General features: G+C 29.4%; 1 long non-coding RNA gene across 31 annotated transcripts in view; it reads left to right on the forward strand.

Moving 5' to 3' along the window:
- LOC127733270 (uncharacterized) overlaps nt 1–21984 on the forward strand; it is a 266208-nt gene that overhangs the window by 60137 nt on the left and 184087 nt on the right. The window lies entirely within an intron of this gene.

The following is a 21984-nucleotide window of genomic DNA, read 5'->3' on the forward strand; positions in this document are numbered from 1 at the left end:
ACAATTTGGAAACCCTTTCTCTAATAGTCTCACCTGAACGAAAGTAAAGTTTCCGATTGTCATTTGGATATCTACATATTTAGTTGATTTTTTTAAAGTAATTTGGAAAATATGACTTGATTTAGGTTGTTTGAAATTCAGTTGAATTTGAATCATTTCTATTCAAAATGTATACATCAGATTGTTTTGGTTAGCCACCAACTTCTGATAATTTGACACGCACATTAATTTCGGAAATAATGATTATATCATTAAACCGTCCTCATTACTGATTGAAATATAGATTTAAAATGAAAATAAGTTAATGATATAGTCAAAAAGAGCAATTGAGCAATGATGATGGCTGCCATTAATGCCAGTTTTTCTTTATAGATATTTTGAAAGAAAAGAAAAATTAAAGTAGCCAATTTTTTAAGTTTTATATTTGGTTCAATATTTTTGAACTTATTTTGTTTTTGTTTCAGATACCAGCCCCAGGATATTTACGTCAGGACAGGTAACATATGCATCGGAAAGTAAGTATATTTTTTTTTTACTTATTAATAGTTGTCTGATAGATATTAAAATAATTTGAATATGTATTACAGATAGACGGGAGCCAAGAGAGAAGAAGACGAAAAGTACAGTCCTAGACATGGAGATGATTTGATTATAGATGCCTAGATGATGATGTAGGTATTTTGTCATTACAATTGCACTTAAACTGTTAATAGTTGAAAGGTAATAAAATCAGTTTTCCCTAGAGAAACAGCTTGAAAATGTATTACAAATTAGTCCAAAATTTCTTTTTCAAATTTATACTCGAATGAAATATATTTTGATAAGAAAGTATACTTAGTATTCTCGTTTGAATTGTTTTACATTGTCATTTCTGGGCCTTTTATAGCTGACTGTGCAGTATGGGCTCTGCTCATTGTTGAAGGCCGTACGGTGACCTATAGTTGTTAATTTCTGTGTCATTTGGTCTCTTGTGGAGAGTTTTCTCATTGGCAATCATACCACATCTTCTTTTTTATTTGTACTCCAATTTAGGATTTGAATTAAAACATGCATCACATTAATTTCTGAATTAATTATAACATCAAATATTCTCTTAACATTGACAATTTGGAAACCCTTTCTCTAATAGTCTCACCTGAACGAAAGTAAAGTTTCCGATTGTCAATTTGGATATCTACATATTTAGTCGATTTTTTTAAAGTAATTTGGAAAATATGACTTGATTTAGGTTGTTTGAAATTCAGTTGAATTTGAATCATTTCTATTCAAAATGTATACATCAGATTGTTTTGGTTAGCCACCAACTTCTGATAATTTGACGCGCACATTAATTTCGGAAATAATGATTATATCATTAAACCGTCCTCATTACTGATTGAAATATAGATTTAAAATGAAAATAAGTTAATGATATAGTCAAAAAGAGCAATTGAGCAATGATGATGGCTGCCATTAATGCCAGTTTTTCTTTATAGATATTTTGAAAGAAAAGAAAAACTAAAGTAGCCAATTTTTTAAGTTTTATATTTGGTTCAATATTTTTGAACTAATTTGGTTTTTGTTTCAGATACCAGCCCCAGGATATTTACGTCAGGACAGGTAACATATGCATCGGAAAGTAAGTATATTTTTTTTTTATTTATCAATAGTTGTCTGATAGATATTAAAATAATTTGAATATGTATTACAGATAGACGGGAGCCAAGAGAGAAGAAGACGAAAAGTACAGTCCTAGAAATGGAGATGATTTGATTATAGATGCCTAGATGATGATGTAGGTATTTTGTCATTTCAATTGTACTTAAACTGTTAATAGTTGAAAGGTAATAAAATCAGTTTTCCCTAGAGAAACAGCTTGAAAATGTATTACAAATTAGTCCAAAATTTCTTTTTCAAATTTATACTCGAATGAAATATATTTTAATAAGAAAGTATACTTAGTATTCTCGTTTGAATTGTTTTACATTGTCATTTCTGGGCCTTTTATAGCTGACTGTGCAGTATGGGCTCTGCTCATTGTTGAAGGCCGTACAGTGACCTATAGTTGTTAATTTCTGTGTCATTTGGTCTCTTGTGGAGAGTTGTCTCATTGGCAATCATACCACATCTTCTTTTTTATTTGTACTCCAATTTAGGATTTGAATTAAAACATGCATCACATTAATTTCTGAATTAATTATAACATCAAATATTCTCTTAACATTGACAATTTGGAAACCCTTTCTCTAATAGTCTCACCTGAATGAAAGTAAAGTTTCCGATTGTCAATTTGGATATCTACATATTTAGTCGATTTTTTTAAAGTAATTTGGAAAATATGACTTGATTTAGGTTGTTTGAAATTCAGTTGAATTTGAATCATTTCTATTCAAAATGTATACATCAGATTGTTTTGGTTAGCCACCAACTTCTGATAATTTGACACGCACATTAATTTCGGAAATAATGATTATATCATTAAACCGTCCTCATTACTGATTGAAATATAGATTTAAAATGAAAATAAGTTAATGATATAGTCAAAAAGAGCAATTGAGCAATGATGATGGCTGCCATTAATGCCAGTTTTTCTTTATAGATATTTTGAAAGAAAAGAAAAATTAAAGTAGCCAATTTTTTAAGTTTTATATTTGGTTCAATATTTTTGAACTTATTTTGTTTTTGTTTCAGATACCAGCCCCAGGATATTTACGTCAGGACAGGTAACATATGCATCGGAAAGTAAGTATATTTTTTTTTCACTTATTAATAGTTGTCTGATAGATATTAAAATAATTTGAATATGTATTACAGATAGACGGGAGCCAAGAGAGAAGAAGACGAAAAGTACAGTCCTAGACATGGAGATGATTTGATTATAGATGCCTAGATGATGATGTAGGTATTTTGTCATTACAATTGTACTTAAACTGTTAATAGTTGAAAGGTAATAAAATCAGTTTTCCCTAGAGAAACAGCTTGAAAATGTATTACAAATTAGTCCAAAATTTCTTTTTCAAATTTATACTCGAATGAAATATATTTTGATAAGAAAGTATACTTAGTATTCTCGTTTGAATTGTTTTACATTGTCATTTCGGGGCCTTTTATAGCTGACTGTGCAGTATGGGCTTTGCTCATTGTTGAAGGCCGTACGGTGACCTATAGTTGTTAATTTCTGTGTCATTTGGTCTCTTGTGAAGAGTTGTCTCATTGGCAATCATACCACATCTTCTTTTTTATTTGTACTCCAATTTAGGATTTGAATTAAAACATGCATCACATTAATTTCTGAATTATATATAACAGCAAATATTCTCTTAGCATTGACAATTTGGAAACCCTTTCTCTAATAGTCTCACCTGAACGAAAGTAAAGTTTCCGATTGTCAATTTGGATATCTACATATTTAGTCGATTTTTTTAAAGTAATTTGGAAAATATGACTTGATTTAGGTTGTTTGAAATTCAGTTGAATTTGAATCATTTCTATTCAAAATGTATACATCAGATTGTTTTGGTTAGCCACCAACTTCAGATAATTTCACACGCACATTAATTTCGGAAATAATGATTATATCATTAAACCGTCCTCATTACTGATTGAAATATAGATTTAAAATGAAAATAAGTTAATGATATATAGTCAAGAAGAGCAATTGAGCAATGATGATGGCTGCCATTAATGCCAGTTTTTCTTTATAGATATTTTGAAAGAAAAGAAAAATTAAAGTAGCCAATTTTTTAAGTTTTATATTTGGTTCAATATTTTTGAACTTATTTTGTTTTTGTTTCAGATACCAGCCCCAGGATATTTACGTCAGGACAGGTAACATATGCATCGGAAAGTAAGTATATTTTTTTTTTATTTATTAATAGTTGTCTGATAGATATTAAAATAATTTGAATATGTATTACAGATAGACGGGAGCCAAGAGAGAAGAAGACGAAAAGTACAGTCCTAGAAATGGAGATGATTTGATTATAGATGCCTAGATGATGATGTAGGTATTTTGTCATTACAATTGTACTTAAACTGTTAATAGTTGAAAGGTAATAAAATCAGTTTTCCCTAGAGAAACAGCTTGAAAATGTATTACAAATTAGTCCAAAATTTCTTTTTCAAATTTATACTCGAATGAAATATATTTTAATAAGAAAGTATACTTAGTATTCTCGTTTGAATTGTTTTACATTGTCATTTCTGGGCCTTTTATAGTTGACTGTGCAGTATGGGCTCTGCTCATTGTTGAAGGCCGTACGGTGACCTAAAGTTGTTAATTTCTGTGTCATTTGGTCTCTTGTGGAGAGTTGTCTCATTGGCAATCATACCACATCTTCTTTTTTATTTGTACTCCAATTTAGGATTTGAATTAAAACATGCATCACATTAATTTCTGAATTAATTATAACATCAAATATTCCCTTAACATTGACAATTTGGAAACCCTTTCTCTAATAGTCTCACCTGAACGAAAGTAAAGTTTCCGATTGTCAATTTGGATATCTACATATTTAGTCGATTTTTTTAAAGTAATTTGGAAAATATGACTTGATTTAGGTTGTTTGAAATTCAGTTGAATTTGAATCATTTCTATTCAAAATGTATACATCAGATTGTTTTGGTTAGCCACCAACTTCTGATAATTTGACACGCACATTAATTTCGGAAATAATGATTATATCATTAAACCGTCCTCATTACTGATTGAAATATAGATTTAAAATGAAAATAAGTTAATGATATAGTCAAAAAGAGCAATTGAGCAATGATGATGGCTGCCATTAATGCCAGTTTTTCTTTATAGATATTTTGAAAGAAAAGAAAAATTAAAGTAGCCAATTTTTTAAGTTTTATATTTGGTTCAATATTTTTGAACTTATTTTGTTTTTGTTTCAGATACCAGCCCCAGGATATTTACGTCAGGACAGGTAACATATGCATCGGAAAGTAAGTATATTTTTTTTTTATTTATGAATAGTTGTCTGATAGATATTAAAATAATTTGAATATGTATTACAGATAGACGGGAGCCAAGAGAGAAGAAGACGAAAAGTACAGTCCTAGACATGGAGATGATTTGATTATAGATGCCTAGATGATGATGTAGGTATTTTGTCATTACAATTGTACTTAAACTGTTAATAGTTGAAAGGTAATAAAATCAGTTTTCCCTAGAGAAACAGCTTGAAAATGTATTACAAATTAGTCCAAAATTTCTTTTTCAAATTTATACTCGAATGAAATATATTTTAATAAGAAAGTATACTTAGTATTCTCGTTTGAATTGTTTTACATTGTCATTTCGGGGCCTTTTATAGCTGACTGTGCAGTATGGGCTTTGCTCATTGTTGAAGGCTGTACAGTGACCTATAGTTGTTAATTTCTGTGTCATTTGGTCTCTTGTGGAGAGTTGTCTCATTGGCAATCATACCACATCTTCTTTTTTATTTGTACTCCAATTTAGGATTTGAATTAAAACATGCATCACATTAATTTCTGAATTAATTATAACAGCAAATATTCTCTAAGCATTGACAATTTGGAAACCCTTTCTCTGATAGTCTCACCTGAACGAAAGTAAAGCTTCCGATTGTCAATTTGGATATCTACATATTTAGTCGATTTTTTTAAAGTAATTTGGAAAATATGACTTGATTTAGGTTGTTTGAAATTCAGTTGAATTTGAATCATTTCTGTTCAAAATGTATACATCAGAATGTTTTGGTTAGCCACCAACTTCTGATAATTTGACACGCACATTAATTTCGGAAATAATGATTATATCATTAAACCGTCCTCATTATTGATTGAAATATAGATTTAAAATGAAAATAAGTTAATGATATATAGTCAAAAACAGCATTTGAGCAATGATGATGGCTGCCATTAATGCCAGTTTTTCTTTATAGATATTTTGAAAGAAAAGAAAAATTAAAGTAGCAAATTTTTTAAGTTTTATATTTGGTTCAATATTTTTGAACTTATTTTGTTTTTGTTTCAGATACCAGCCCCAGGACATTTACGTCAGGACAGGTAACATATGCATCGGAAAGTAAGTATATTTTTTTTTTATTTATTAATAGTTGTCTGATAGATATTAAAATAATTTGAATATGTATTACAGATAGACGGGAGCCAAGAGAGAAGAAGACGAAAAGTACAGTCCTAGACATGGAGATTATTTGATTGTAGATGCCTAGATGATGATGTAGGTATTTTGTCATTACAATTGTACTTAAACTGTTAATAGTTGAAAGGTAATAAAATCAGTTTTCCCTGGAGAAACAGCTTGAAAATGTATTACAAATTAGTTTAAAAATTTCTTTTTCAAATTTATACTCGAATGAAATATATTTTAATAAGAAAGTATACTTAGTATTCTCGTTTGAATTGTTTCACATTGTCATTTCGGGGCTTTTTATAGCTGACTGTGCAGTATGGGCTTTGCTCATTGTTGAAGGCCGTACGGTGACCTATAGTTGTTAATTTCTGTGTCATTTGGTCTCTTGTGGAGAGTTGTCTCATTGGCAATCATACCACATCTTCTTTTTTATTTGTACTCCAATTTAGGATTTGAATTAAAACATGCATCACATTAATTTCTGAATTAATTATAACAGCAAATATTCTCTTAACATTGACAATTTGGAAACCCTTTCTCTAATAGTCTCACCTGAACGAAAGTAAAGTTTCCGATTGTCAATTTGGATATCTACATATTTAGTCCATTTTTTTAAAGTAATTTGGAAAATATGACTTGATTTAGGTTGTTTGAAATTCAGTTGAATTTGAATCATTTCTGTTCAAAATGTATATATCAGATTGTTTTGGTTAGCCACCAACTTCTGATAATTTGACACACACATTAATTTCGGAAATAATGATTATATCATTAAACCGTCTTCATTACTGATTGAAATATAGATTTTAAATGAAAATAAGTTAATGATATATAGTCAAAAAGAGCATTTGAGCAATGATGATGGCTGCCATTAATTCCAGTTTTTCTTTATAGATATTTTGAAAGAAAAGAAAAATTAAAGTAGCCAATTTTTTAAGTTTTATATTTGGTTCAATATTTTTGAACTTATTTTGTTTTTGTTTCAGATACCAGCCCCAGGATATTTACGTCAGGACAGGTAACATATGCATCGGAAAGTAAGTATATTTTTTTTTTATTTATTAATAGTTGTCTGATAGATATTTAAATAATTTGAATATGTATTACAGATAGACGGGAGCCAAGAGAGAAGAAGACGAAAAGTACAGTCCTAGAAATGGAGATGATTTGATTATAGATGCCTAGATGATGATGTAGGTATTTTGTCATTACAATTGTACTTAAACTGTTAATAGTTGAAAGGTAATAAAATCAGTTTTCCCTAGAGAAACAGCTTGAAAATGTATTACAAATTAGTCCAAAATTTCTTTTTCAAATTTATACTCGAATGAAATATATTTTAATAAGAAAGTATACTTAGTATTCTCGTTTGAATTGTTTTACATTGTCATTTCTGGGCCTTTTATAGCTGACTGTGCAGTATGGGCTTTGCTCATTGTTGAAGGCTGTACAGTGACCTATAGTTGTTAATTTCTGTGTCATTTGGTCTCTTGTGGAGAGTTGTCTCATTGGCAATCATACCACATCTTCTTTTTTATTTGTACTCCAATTTAGGATTTGAATTAAAACATGCATCACATTAATTTCTGAATTAATTATAACAGCAAATATTCTCTAAGCATTGGCAATTTGGAAACCCTTTCTCTGATAGTCTCACCTGAACGAAAGTAAAGCTTCCGATTGTCAATTTGGATATCTACATATTTAGTCGATTTTTTTAAAGTAATTTGGAAAATATGACTTGATTTAGGTTGTTTGAAATTCAGTTGAATTTGAATCATTTCTGTTCAAAATGTATACATCAGAATGTTTTGGTTAGCCACCAACTTCTGATAATTTGACACGCACATTAATTTCGGAAATAATGATTATATCATTAAACCGTCCTCATTATTGATTGAAATATAGATTTAAAATGAAAATAAGTTAATGATATATAGTCAAAAAGAGCATTTGAGCAATGATGATGGCTGCCATTAATGCCAGTTTTTCTTTATAGATATTTTGAAAGAAAAGAAAAATTAAAGTAGCAAATTTTTTAAGTTTTATATTTGGTTCAATATTTTTGAACTTATTTTGTTTTTGTTTCAGATACCAGCCCCAGGACATTTACGTCAGGACAGGTAACATATGCATCGGAAAGTAAGTATATTTTTTTTTTATTTATTAATAGTTGTCTGATAGATATTAAAATAATTTGAATATGTATTACAGATAGACGGGAGCCAAGAGAGAAGAAGACGAAAAGTACAGTCCTAGACATGGAGATTATTTGATTGTAGATGCCTAGATGATGATGTAGGTATTTTGTCATTACAATTGTACTTAAACTGTTAATAGTTGAAAGGTAATAAAATCAGTTTTCCCTGGAGAAACAGCTTGAAAATGTATTACAAATTAGTCCAAAATTTCTTTTTCAAATTTATACTCGAATGAAATATATTTTAATAAGAAAGTATACTTAGTATTCTCGTTTGAATTGTTTCACATTGTCATTTCGGGGCTTTTTATAGCTGACTGTGCAGTATGGGCTTTGCTCATTGTTGAAGGCCGTACGGTGACCTATAGTTGTTAATTTCTGTGTCATTTGGTCTCTTGTGGAGAGTTGTCTCATTGGCAATCATACCACATCTTCTTTTTTATTTGTACTCCAATTTAGGATTTGAATTAAAACATGCATCACATTAATTTCTGAATTAATTATAACAGCAAATATTCTCTTAACATTGACAATTTGGAAACCCTTTCTCTAATAGTCTCACCTGAACGAAAGTAAAGTTTCCGATTGTCAATTTGGATATCTACATATTTAGTCCATTTTTTTAAAGTAATTTGGAAAATATGACTTGATTTAGGTTGTTTGAAATTCAGTTGAATTTGAATCATTTCTGTTCAAAATGTATATATCAGATTGTTTTGGTTAGCCACCAACTTCTGATAATTTGACACACACATTAATTTCGGAAATAATGATTATATCATTAAACCGTCTTCATTACTGATTGAAATATAGATTTTAAATGAAAATAAGTTAATGATATATAGTCAAAAAGAGCATTTGAGCAATGATGATGGCTGCCATTAATTCCAGTTTTTCTTTATAGATATTTTGAAAGAAAAGAAAAATTAAAGTAGCCAATTTTTTAAGTTTTATATTTGGTTCAATATTTTTGAACTTATTTTGTTTTTGTTTCAGATACCAGCCCCAGGATATTTACGTCAGGACAGGTAACATATGCATCGGAAAGTAAGTATATTTTTTTTTTATTTATTAATAGTTGTCTGATAGATATTTAAATAATTTGAATATGTATTACAGATAGACGGGAGCCAAGAGAGAAGAAGACGAAAAGTACAGTCCTAGAAATGGAGATGATTTGATTATAGATGCCTAGATGATGATGTAGGTATTTTGTCATTACAATTGTACTTAAACTGTTAATAGTTGAAAGGTAATAAAATCAGTTTTCCCTAGAGAAACAGCTTGAAAATGTATTACAAATTAGTCCAAAATTTCTTTTTCAAATTTATACTCGAATGAAATATATTTTAATAAGAAAGTATACTTAATATTCTCGTTTGAATTGTTTTACATTGTCATTTCTGGGCCTTTTATAGCTGACTGTGCAGTATGGGCTTTGCTCATTGTTGAAAGCCATACGGTGACCTATAGTTGTTAATTTCTGTGTCATTTGGTCTCTTGTGGAGAGTTGTCTCATTGGCAATCATACCACATCTTCTTTTTTATTTGTACTCCAATTTAGGATTTGAATTAAAACATGCATCACATTAATTTCTGAATTAATTATAACAGCAAATATTCTCTTAGCATTGACAATTTGGAAACCCTTTCTCTAATAGTCTCACCTGAACGAAAGTAAAGCTTCCGATTGTCAATTTGGATATCTACATATTTAGTCGATTTTTTTTAAAGTAATTTGGAAAATATGACTTGATTTGGGTTGTTTGAAATTCAGTTGAATTTGAATCATTTCTATTCAAAATGTATACATCAGATTGTTTTGGTTAGCCACCAACTTCTGATAATTTGACACGCACATTAATTTCGGAAATAATGATTATATCATTAAACCGTCCTCATTACTGATAGAAATATAGATTTAAAATGAAAATAAGTTAATGATATAGTCAAAAAGAGCAATTGAGCAATGATGATGGCTGCCATTAATGCCAGTTTTTCTTTATAGATATTTTGAAAGAAAAGAAAAATTAAAGTAGCCAATTTTTTAAGTTTTATATTTGGTTCAATATTTTTGAACTTATTTTGTTTTTGTTTCAGATACCAGCCCCAGGATATTTACGTCAGGACAGGTAACATATGCATCGGAAAGTAAGTATATTTTTTTTTTATTTATTAATAGTTGTCTGATAGATATTAAAATAATTTGAATATGTATTACAGATAGACGGGAGCCAAGAGAGAAGAAGACGAAAAGTACAGTCCTAGACATGGAGATGATTTGATTATAGATGCCTAGATGATGATGTAGGTATTTTGTCATTACAATTGTACTTAAACTGTTAATAGTTGAAAGGTAATAAAATCAGTTTTCCCTAGAGAAACAGCTTGAAAATGTATTACAAATTAGTCCAAAATTTCTTTTTCAAATTTATACTCGAATGAAATATATTTTAATAAGAAAGTATACTTAGTATTCTCGTTTGAATTGTTTCACATTGTCATTTCGGGGCTTTTTATAGCTGACTGTGCAGTATGGGCTTTGCTCATTGTTGAAGGCCGTACGGTGACCTATAGTTGTTAATTTCTGTGTCATTTGGTCTCTTGTGGAGAGTTGTCTCATTGGCAATCATACCACATCTTCTTTTTTATTTGTACTCCAATTTAGGATTTGAATTAAAACATGCATCACATTAATTTCTGAATTAATTATAACATCAAATATTCTCTTAACATTGACAATTTGGAAACCCTTTCTCTAATAGTCTCACCTGAACGAAAGTAAAGTTTCCGATTGTCAATTTGGATATCTACATATTTAGTCGATTTTTTTAAAGTAATTTGGAAAATATGACTTGATTTAGGTTGTTTGAAATTCAGTTGAATTTGAATCATTTCTATTCAAAATGTATACATCAGATTGTTTTGGTTAGCCACCAACTTCTGATAATTTGACACGCACATTAATTTCGCAAATAATGATTATATCATTAAACCGTCCTCATTACTGATTGAAATATAGATTTAAAATGAAAATAAGTTAATGATATAGTCAAAAAGAGCAATTGAGCAATGATGATGGCTGCCATTAATGCCAGTTTTTCTTTATAGATATTTTGAAAGAAAAGAAAAATTAAAGTAGCCAATTTTTTAAGTTTTATATTTGGTTCAATATTTTTGAACTTATTTTGTTTTTGTTTCAGATACCAGCCCCAGGATATTTACGTCAGGACAGGTAACATATGCATCGGAAAGTAAGTATATTTTTTTTTTATTTATTAATAGTTGTCTGATAGATATTAAAATAATTTGAATATGTATTACAGATAGACGGGAGCCAAGAGAGAAGAAGACGAAAAGTACAGTCCTAGACATGGAGATGATTTGATTATAGATGCCTAGATGATGATGTAGGTATTTTGTCATTACAATTGTACTTAAACTGTTAATAGTTGAAAGGTAATAAAATCAGTTTTCCCTAGAGAAACAGCTTGAAAATGTATTACAAATTAGTCCAAAATTTCTTTTTCAAATTTATACTCGAATGAAATATATTTTAATAAGAAAGTATACTTAGTATTCTCGTTTGAATTGTTTTACATTGTCATTTCTGGGCCTTTTATAGCTGACTGTGCAGTATGGGCTTTGCTCATTGTTGAAGGCCGTACGGTGACCTATAGTTGTTAATTTCTGTGTCATTTGGTCTCTTGTGGAGAGTTGTCTCATTGGCAATCATACCACATCTTCTTTTTTATTTGTACTCCAATTTAGGATTTGAATTAAAACATGCATCACATTAATTTCTGAATTAATTATAACAGCAAATATTCTCTTAGCATTGACAATTTGGAAACCCTTTCTCTAATAGTCTCACCTGAACGAAAGTAAAGCTTCCGATTGTCAATTTGGATATCTACATATTTAGTCGATTTTTTTAAAGTAATTTGGAAAATATGACTTGATTTAGGTTGTTTGAAATTCAGTTGAATTTGAATCATTTCTGTTCAAAATGTATACATCAGATTGTTTTGGTTAGCCACCAACTTCTGATAATTTGACACGCACATTAATTTCGGAAATAATGATTATATCATTAAACCGTCCTCATTATTGATTGAAATATAGATTTAAAATGAAAATAAGTTAATGATATATAGTCAAAAAGAGCAATTGAGCAATGATGATGGCTGCCATTAATGCCAGTTTTTCTTTATAGATATTTTGAAAGAAAAGAAAAATTAAAGTAGCCAATTTTTTAAGTTTTATATTTGGTTCAATATTTTTGAACTTATTTTGTTTTTGTTTCAGATACCAGCCCCAGGATATTTACGTCAGGACAGGTAACATATGCATCGGAAAGTAAGTATATTTTTTTTTTATTTATTAATAGTTGTCTGATAGATATTAAAATAATTTGAATATGTATTACAGATAGACGGGAGCCAAGAGAGAAGAAGACGAAAAGTACAGTCCTAGACATGGAGATGATTTGATTATAGATGCCTAGATGATGATGTAGGTATTTTGTCATTACAATTGTACTTAAACTGTTAATAGTTGAAAGGTAATAAAATCAGTTTTCCCTAGAGAAACAGCTTGAAAATGTATTACAAATTAGTCCAAAATTTCTTTTTCAAATTTATACTCGAATGAAATATATTTTAATAAGAAAGTATACTTAGTATTCTCGTTTGAATTGTTTTACATTGTCATTTCTGGGCCTTTTATAGCTGACTGTGCAGTATGGGCTTTGCTCATTGTTGAAGGCCGTACGGTGACCTATAGTTGTTAATTTCTGTGTCATTTGGTCTCTTGTGGAGAGTTGTCTCATTGGCAATCATACCACATCTTCTTTTTTATTTGTACTCCAATTTAGGATTTGAATTAAAACATGCATCACATTAATTTCTGAATTAATTATAACAGCAAATATTCTCTTAGCATTGACAATTTGGAAACCCTTTCTCTAATAGTCTCACCTGAACGAAAGTAAAGCTTCCGATTGTCAATTTGAATATCTACATATTTAGTCGATTTTTTTAAAGTAATTTGAAAAATATGACTTGATTTAGGTTGTTTGAAATTCAGTTGAATTTGAATCATTTCTGTTCAAAATGTATACATCAGATTGTTTTGGTTAGCCACCAACTTCTGATAATTTGACACACACATTAATTTCGGAAATAATGATTATATCATTAAACTGTCCTCATTATTGATTGAAATATAGATTTAAAATGAAAATAAGTTAATGATATATAGTCAAAAAGAGCAATTGAGCAATGATGATGGCTGCCATTAATGCCAGTTTTTCTTTATAGATATTTTGAAAGAAAAGAAAAATTAAAGTAGCCAATTTTTTAAGTTTTATATTTGGTTCAATATTTTTGAACTTATTTTGTTTTTGTTTCAGATACCAGCCCCAGGACATTTACGTCAGGACAGGTAACATATGCATCGGAAAGTAAGTATATTTTTTTTTTATTTATTAATAATTGTCTGATAGATATTAAAATAATTTGAATATGTATTACAGATAGACGGGAGCCAAGAGAGAAGAAGACGAAAAGTACAGTCCTAGACATGGAGATGATTTGATTATAGATGCCTAGATGATGATGTAGGTATTTTGTCATTACAATTATACTTAAACTGTTAATAGTTGAAAGGTAATAAAATCAGTTTTCCCTAGAGAAACAGCTTGAAAATGTATTACAAATTAGTCCAAAATTTCTTTTTCAAATTTATACTCGAATGAAATATATTTTAATAAGAAAGTATACTTAGTATTCTCGTTTGAATTGTTTTACATTGTCATTTCTGGGCCTTTTATAGCTGACTGTGCAGTATGGGCTCTGCTCATTGTTGAAGGCCGTACGGTGACCTATAGTTGTTAATTTCTGTGTCATTTGGTCTCTTGTGGAGAGTTGTCTCATTGGCAATCATACCACATCTTCTTTTTTATTTGTACTCCAATTTAGGATTTGAATTAAAACATGCATCACATTAATTTCTGAATTAATTATAACATCAAATATTCTCTTAACATTGACAATTTGGAAACCCTTTCTCTAATAGTCTCACCTGAACGAAAGTAAAGTTTCCGATTGTCAATTTGGATATCTACATATTTAGTCGATTTTTTTAAAGTAATTTGGAAAATATGACTTGATTTAGGTTGTTTGAAATTCAGTTGAATTTGAATCATGTCTATTCAAAATGTATACATCAGATTGTTTTGGTTAGCCACCAACTTCTGATAATTTGACACGCACATTAATTTCGCAAATAATGATTACATCATTAAACCGTCCTCATTACTGATTGAAATATAGATTTAAAATGAAAATAAGTTAATGATATAGTCAAAAAGAGCAATTGAGCAATGATGATGGCTGCCATTAATGCCAGTTTTTCTTTATAGATATTTTGAAAGAAAAGAAAAATTAAAGTAGCCAATTTTTTAAGTTTTATATTTGGTTCAATATTTTTGAACTTATTTTGTTTTTGTTTCAGATACCAGCCCCAGGACATTTACGTCAGGACAGGTAACATATGCATCCGAAAGTAAGTATATTTTTTTTTTATTTATTAATAATTGTCTGATAGATATTAAAATAATTTGAATATGTATTACAGATAGACGGGAGCCAAGAGAGAAGAAGACGAAAAGTACAGTCCTAGACATGGAGATGATTTGATTATAGATGCCTAGATGATGATGTAGGTATTTTGTCATTACAATTATACTTAAACTGTTAATAGTTGAAAGGTAATAAAATCAGTTTTCCCTAGAGAAACAGCTTGAAAATGTATTACAAATTAGTCCAAAATTTCTTTTTCAAATTTATACTCGAATGAAATATATTTTAATAAGAAAGTATACTTAGTATTCTCGTTTGAATTGTTTTACATTGTCATTTCTGGGCCTTTTATAGCTGACTGTGCAGTATGGGCTCTGCTCATTGTTGAAGGCCGTACGGTGACCTATAGTTGTTAATTTCTGTGTCATTTGGTCTCTTGTGGAGAGTTGTCTCATTGGCAATCATACCACATCTTCTTTTTTATTTGTACTTCAATTTAGGATTTGAATTAAAACATGCATCACATTAATTTCTGAATTATTTATAACATCAAATATTCTCTTAACATTGACAATTTGGAAACCCTTTCTCTAATAGTCTCACCTGAACGAAAGTAAAGTTTCCGATTGTCAATTTGGATATCTACATATTTAGTCGATTTTTTTAAAGTAATTTGGAAAATATGACTTGATTTAGGTTGTTTGAAATTCAGTTGAATTTGAATCATTTCTATTCAAAATGTATACATCAGATTGTTTTGGTTAGCCACCAACTTCTGATAATTTGACACGCACATTAATTTCGCAAATAATGATTACATCATTAAACCGTCCTCATTACTGATTGAAATATAGATTTAAAATGAAAATAAGTTAATGATATAGTCAAAAAGAGCAATTGAGCAATGATGATGGCTGCCATTAATGCCAGTTTTTCTTTATAGATATTTTGAAAGAAAAGAAAAATTAAAGTAGCCAATTTTTTAAGTTTTATATTTGGTTCAATATTTTTGAACTTATTTTGTTTTTGTTTCAGATACCAGCCCCAGGATATTTACGTCAGGAAAGGTAACATATGCATCGGAAAGTAAGTATATTTTTTTTTATTTATTAATAGTTGTCTGATAGATATTAAAATAATTTGAATATGTATTACAGATAGACGGGAGCCAAGAGAGAAGACGACGAAAAGTACAGTCCTAGACATGGAGATTATTTGATTATAGATGCCTAGATGATGATGTAGGTATTTTGTCATTACAATTGTACTTAAACTGTTAATAGTTGAAAGGTAATAAAATCAGTTTTCCCTAGAGAAACAGCTTGAAAATGTATTACAAATTAGTCCAAAATTTCTTTTTCAAATTTATACTCGAATGAAATATATTTTAATAAGAAAGTATACTTAGTATTCTCGTTTGAATTGTTTTACATTGTCATTTCTGGGCCTTTTATAGCTGACTGTGCAGTATGGGCTTTGCTCATTGTTGAAGGCCGTACGGTGACCTATAGTTGTTAATTTCTGTGTCATTTGGTCTCTTGTGGAGAGTTGTCTCATTGGCAATCATACCACATCTTCTGTTTTATTTGTACTCCAATTTAGGATTTGAATTAAAACATGCATCACATTAATTTCTGAATTAATTATAACAGCAAATATTCTCTTAGCATTGACAATTTGGAAACCCTTTCTCTAATAGTCTCACCTGAACGAAAGTAAAGCTTCCGATTGTCAATTTGGATATCTACATATTTAGTCGATTTTTTTAAAGTAATTTGGAAAATATGACTTGATTTAGGTTGTTTGAAATTCAGTTGAATTTGAATCATTTCTGTTCAAAATGTATACATCAGATTGTTTTGGTTAGCCACCAACTTCTGATAATTTGACACGCACATTAATTTCGGAAATAATGATTATATCATTAAACCGTCCTCATTATTGATTGAAATATAGATTTAAAATGAAAATAAGTTAATGATATATAGTCAAAAAGAGCAATTGAGCAATGATGATGGCTGCCATTAATGCCAGTTTTTCTTTATAGATATTTTGAAAGAAAAGAAAAATTAAAGTAGCCAATTTTTTAAGTTTTATATTTGGTTCAATATTTTTGAACTTATTTTGTTTTTGTTTCAGATACCAGCCCCAGGACATTTACGTCAGGACAGGTAACATATGCATCGGAAAGTAAGTATATTTTTTTTTTATTTATTAATAGTTGTCTGATAGATATTAAAATAATTTGAATATGTATTACAGATAGACGGGAGCCAAGAGAGAAGAAGACGAAAAGTACAGTCCTAGACATGGAGATGATTTGATTATAGATGCCTAGATGATGATGTAGGTATTTTGTCATTACAATTGTACTTAAACTGTTAATAGTTGAAAGGTAATAAAATCAGTTTTCCCTAGAGAAACAGCTTGAAAATGTATTACAAATTAGTCCAAAATTTCTTTTTCAAATTTATACTCGAATGAAATATATTTTAATAAGAAAGTATACTTAGTATTCTCGTTTGAATTGTTTTACATTGTCATTTCTGGGCCTTTTATAGCTGACTGTGCAGTATGGGCTCTGCTCATTGTTGAAGGCCGTACGGTGACCTATAGTTGTTAATTTCTGTGTCATTTGGTCTCTTGTGGAGAGTTGTCTCATTGGCAATCATACCACATCTTCTTTTTTATTTGTACTCCAATTTAGGATTTGAATTAAAACATGCATCACATTAATTTCTGAATTAATTATAACATCAAATATTCTCTTAGCATTGACAATTTGGAAACCCTTTCTCTAATAGTCTCACCTGAACGAAAGTAAAGCTTCCGATTGTCAATTTGGATATCTACATATTTAGTCGATTTTTTTAAAGTAATTTGGAAAATATGACTTGATTTAGGTTGTTTGAAATTCAGTTGAATTTGAATCATTTCTATTCAAAATGTATACATCAGATTGTTTTGGTTAGCCACCAACTTCTGATAATTTGACACGCACATTAATTTCGCAAATAATGATTATATCATTAAACCGTCCTCATTACTGATAGAAATATAGATTTAAAATGAAAATAAGTTAATGATATAGTCAAAAAGAGCAATTGAGCAATGATGATGGCTGCCATTAATGCCAGTTTTTCTTTATAGATATTTTGAAAGAAAAGAAAAATTAAAGTAGCCAATTTTTTAAGTTTTATATTTGGTTCAATATTTTTGAACTTATTTTGTTTTTGTTTCAGATACCAGCCCCAGGATATTTACGTCAGGACAGGTAACATATGCATCGGAAAGTAAGTATATTTTTTTTTTATTTATTAATAGTTGTCTGATAGATATTTAAATAATTTGAATATGTATTACAGATAGACGGGAGCCAAGAGAGAAGAAGACGAAAAGTACAGTCCTAGACATGGAGATGATTTGATTATAGATGCCTAGATGATGATGTAGGTATTTTGTCATTACAATTGTACTTAAACTGTTAATAGTTGAAAGGTAATAAAATCAGTTTTCCCTAGAGAAACAGCTTGAAAATGTATTACAAATTAGTCCAAAATTTCTTTTTCAAATTTATACTCGAATGAAATATATTTTAATAAGAAAGTATACTTAGTATTCTCGTTTGAATTGTTTTACATTGTCATTTCGGGGCCTTTTATAGCTGACTGTGCAGTATGGGCTTTGCTCATTGTTGAAGGCCGTACGGTGACCTATAGTTGTTAATTTCTGTGTCATTTGGTCTCTTGTGGAGAGTTGTCTCATTGGCAATCATACCACATCTTCTTTTTTATTTGTACTCCAATTTAGGATTTGAATTAAAACATGCATCACATTAATTTCTGAATTAATTATAACAGCAAATATTCTCTTAGCATTGACAATTTGGAAACCCTTTCTCTAATAGTCTCACCTGAACGAAAGTAAAGTTTCCGATTGTCAATTTCGATATCTACATATTTAGTCGATTTTTTTAAAGTAATTTGGAAAATATGACTTGATTTAGGTTGTTTGAAATTCAGTTGAATTTGAATCATTTCTGTTCAAAATGTATACATCAGATTGTTTTGGTTAGCCACCAACTTCTGATAATTTGACACGCACATTAATTTCGGAAATAATGATTATATCATTAAACCGTCCTCATTATTGATTGAAATATAGATTTAAAATGAAAATAAGTTAATGATATATAGTCAAAAAGAGCAATTGAGCAATGATGATGGCTGCCATTAATTCCAGTTTTTCTTTATAGATATTTTGAAAGAAAAGAAAAATTAAAGTAGCCAATTTTTTAAGTTTTATATTTGGTTCAATATTTTTGAACTTATTTTGTTTTTGTTTCAGATACCAGCCCCAGGACATTTACGTCAGGACAGGTAACATATGCATCGGAAAGTAAGTATATTTTTTTTTTATTTATTAATAGTTGTCTGATAGATATTAAAATAATTTGAATATGTATTACAGATAGACGGGAGCCAAGAGAGAAGAAGACGAAAAGTACAGTCCTAGACATGGAGATGATTTGATTATAGATGCCTAGATGATGATGTAGGTATTTTGTCATTACAATTGTACTTAAACTGTTAATAGTTGAAAGGTAATAAAATCAGTTTTCCCTAGAGAAACAGCTTGAAAATGTATTACAAATTAGTCCAAAATTTCTTTTTCAAATTTATACTCGAATGAAATATATTTTAATAAGAAAGTATACTTAGTATTCTCGTTTGAATTGTTTTACATTGTCATTTCTGGGCCTTTTATAGCTGACTGTGCAGTATGGGCTCTGCTCATTGTTGAAGGCCGTACGGTGACCTATAGTTGTTAATTTCTGTGTCATTTGGTCTCTTGTGGAGAGTTGTCTCATTGGCAATCATACCACATCTTCTTTTTTATTTGTACTCCAATTTAGGATTTGAATTAAAACATGCATCACATTAATTTCTGAATTAATTATAACATCAAATATTCTCTTAACATTGACAATTTGGAAACCCTTTCTCTAATAGTCTCACCTGAACGAAAGTAAAGTTTCCGATTGTCAATTTGGATATCTACATATTTAGTCGATTTTTTTAAAGTAATTTGGAAAATATGACTTGATTTAGGTTGTTTGAAATTCAGTTGAATTTGAATCATTTCTATTCAAAATGTATACATCAGATTGTTTTGGTTAGCCACCAACTTCTGATAATTTGACACGCACATTAATTTCGCAAATAATGATTATATCATTAAACCGTCCTCATTACTGATTGAAATATAGATTTAAAATGAAAATAAGTTAATGATATAGTCAAAAAGAGCAATTGAGCAATGATGATGGCTGCCATTAATGCCAGTTTTTCTTTACAGATATTTTGAAAGAAAAGAAAAATTAAAGTAGCCAATTTTTTAAGTTTTATATTTGGTTCAATATTTTTGAACCTATTTTGTTTTTGTTTCAGATACCAGCCCCAGGATATTTACGTCAGGACAGGTAACATATGCATCGGAAAGTAAGTATATCTTTTTTTTATTTATTAATAGTATAGTTGTCTGATAGATATTAAAATAATTTGAATATGTATTACAGATAGACGGGAGCCAAGAGAGAAGAAGACGAAAAGTACAGTCCTAGACATGGAGATGATTTGATTATAGATGCCTAGATGATGATGTAGGTATTTTGTCATTACAATTGTACTTAAACTGTTAATAGTTGAAAGGTAATAAAATCAGTTTTCCCTAGAGAAACAGCTTGAAAATGTATTACAAATTAGTCCAAAATTTCTTTTTCAAATTTATACTCGAATGAAATATATTTTAATAAGAAAGTATACTTAGTATTCTCGTTTGAATTGTTTTACATAGTCATTTCTGGGCCTTTTATAGCTGACTGTGCAGTATGGGCTTTGCTCATTGTTGAAGGCTGTACGGTGACCTATAGTTGTTAATTTCTGTGTCATTTGGTCTCTTGTGGAGAGTTGTCTCATTGGCAATCATACCACATCTTCTTTTTTATTTGTACTCCAATTTAGGATTTGAATTAAAACATGCATCACATTAATTTCTGAATTAATTATAACAGCAAATATTCTCTTAGCATTGACAATTTGGAAACCCTTTCTCTAATAGTCTCACCTGAACGAAAGTAAAGTTTCCGATTGTCAATTTCGATATCTACATATTTAGTCGATTTTTTTAAAGTAATTTGGAAAATATGACTTGATTTAGGTTGTTTGAAATTCAGTTGAATTTGAATCATTTCTGTTCAAAATGTAAACATCAGATTGTTTTGGTTAGCCACCAACTTCTGATAATTTGACACGCACATTAATTTCGCAAATAATGATTATATCATTAAACCGTCCTCATTACTGATTGAAATATAGATTTAAAATGAAAATAAGTTAATGATATAGTCAAAAAGAGCAATTGAGCAATGATGATGGCTGCCATTAATGCCAGTTTTTCTTTATAGATATTTTGAAAGAAAAGAAAAATTAAAGTAGCCAATTTTTTAAGTTTTATATTTGGTTCAATATTTTTGAACTTATTTTGTTTTTGTTTCAGATACCAGCCCCAGGATATTTACGTCAGGACAGGTAACATATGCATCGGAAAGTAAGTATATTTTTTTTTTATTTATTAATAGTTGTCTGATAGATATTAAAATAATTTGAATATGTATTACAGATAGACGGGAGCCAAGAGAGAAGAAGACGAAAAGTACAGTCCTAGACATGGAGATGATTTGATTATAGATGCCTAGATGATGATGTAGGTATTTTGTCATTACAATTGTACTTAAACTGTTAATAGTTGAAAGGTAATAAAATCAGTTTTCCCTAGAGAAACAGCTTGAAAATGTATTACAAATTAGTCCAAAATTTCATTTTCAAATTTATACTCGAATGAAATATATTTTAATAAGAAAGTATACTTAGTATTCTCGTTTGAATTGTTTTACATTGTCATTTCTGGGCCTTTTATAGCTGACTGTGCAGTATGGGCTTTGCTTATTGTTGAAGGCCGTACGGTGACCTATAGTTGTTAATTTCTGTGTCATTTGGTCTCTTGTGGAGAGTTGTCTCATTGGCAATCATACCACA

This window comes from Mytilus californianus, unplaced genomic scaffold, assembly GCF_021869535.1.
Source record: "Mytilus californianus isolate M0D057914Y unplaced genomic scaffold, xbMytCali1.0.p SCAF_3, whole genome shotgun sequence".
NCBI classification, from domain to species: domain Eukaryota; kingdom Metazoa; phylum Mollusca; class Bivalvia; order Mytilida; family Mytilidae; genus Mytilus; species Mytilus californianus.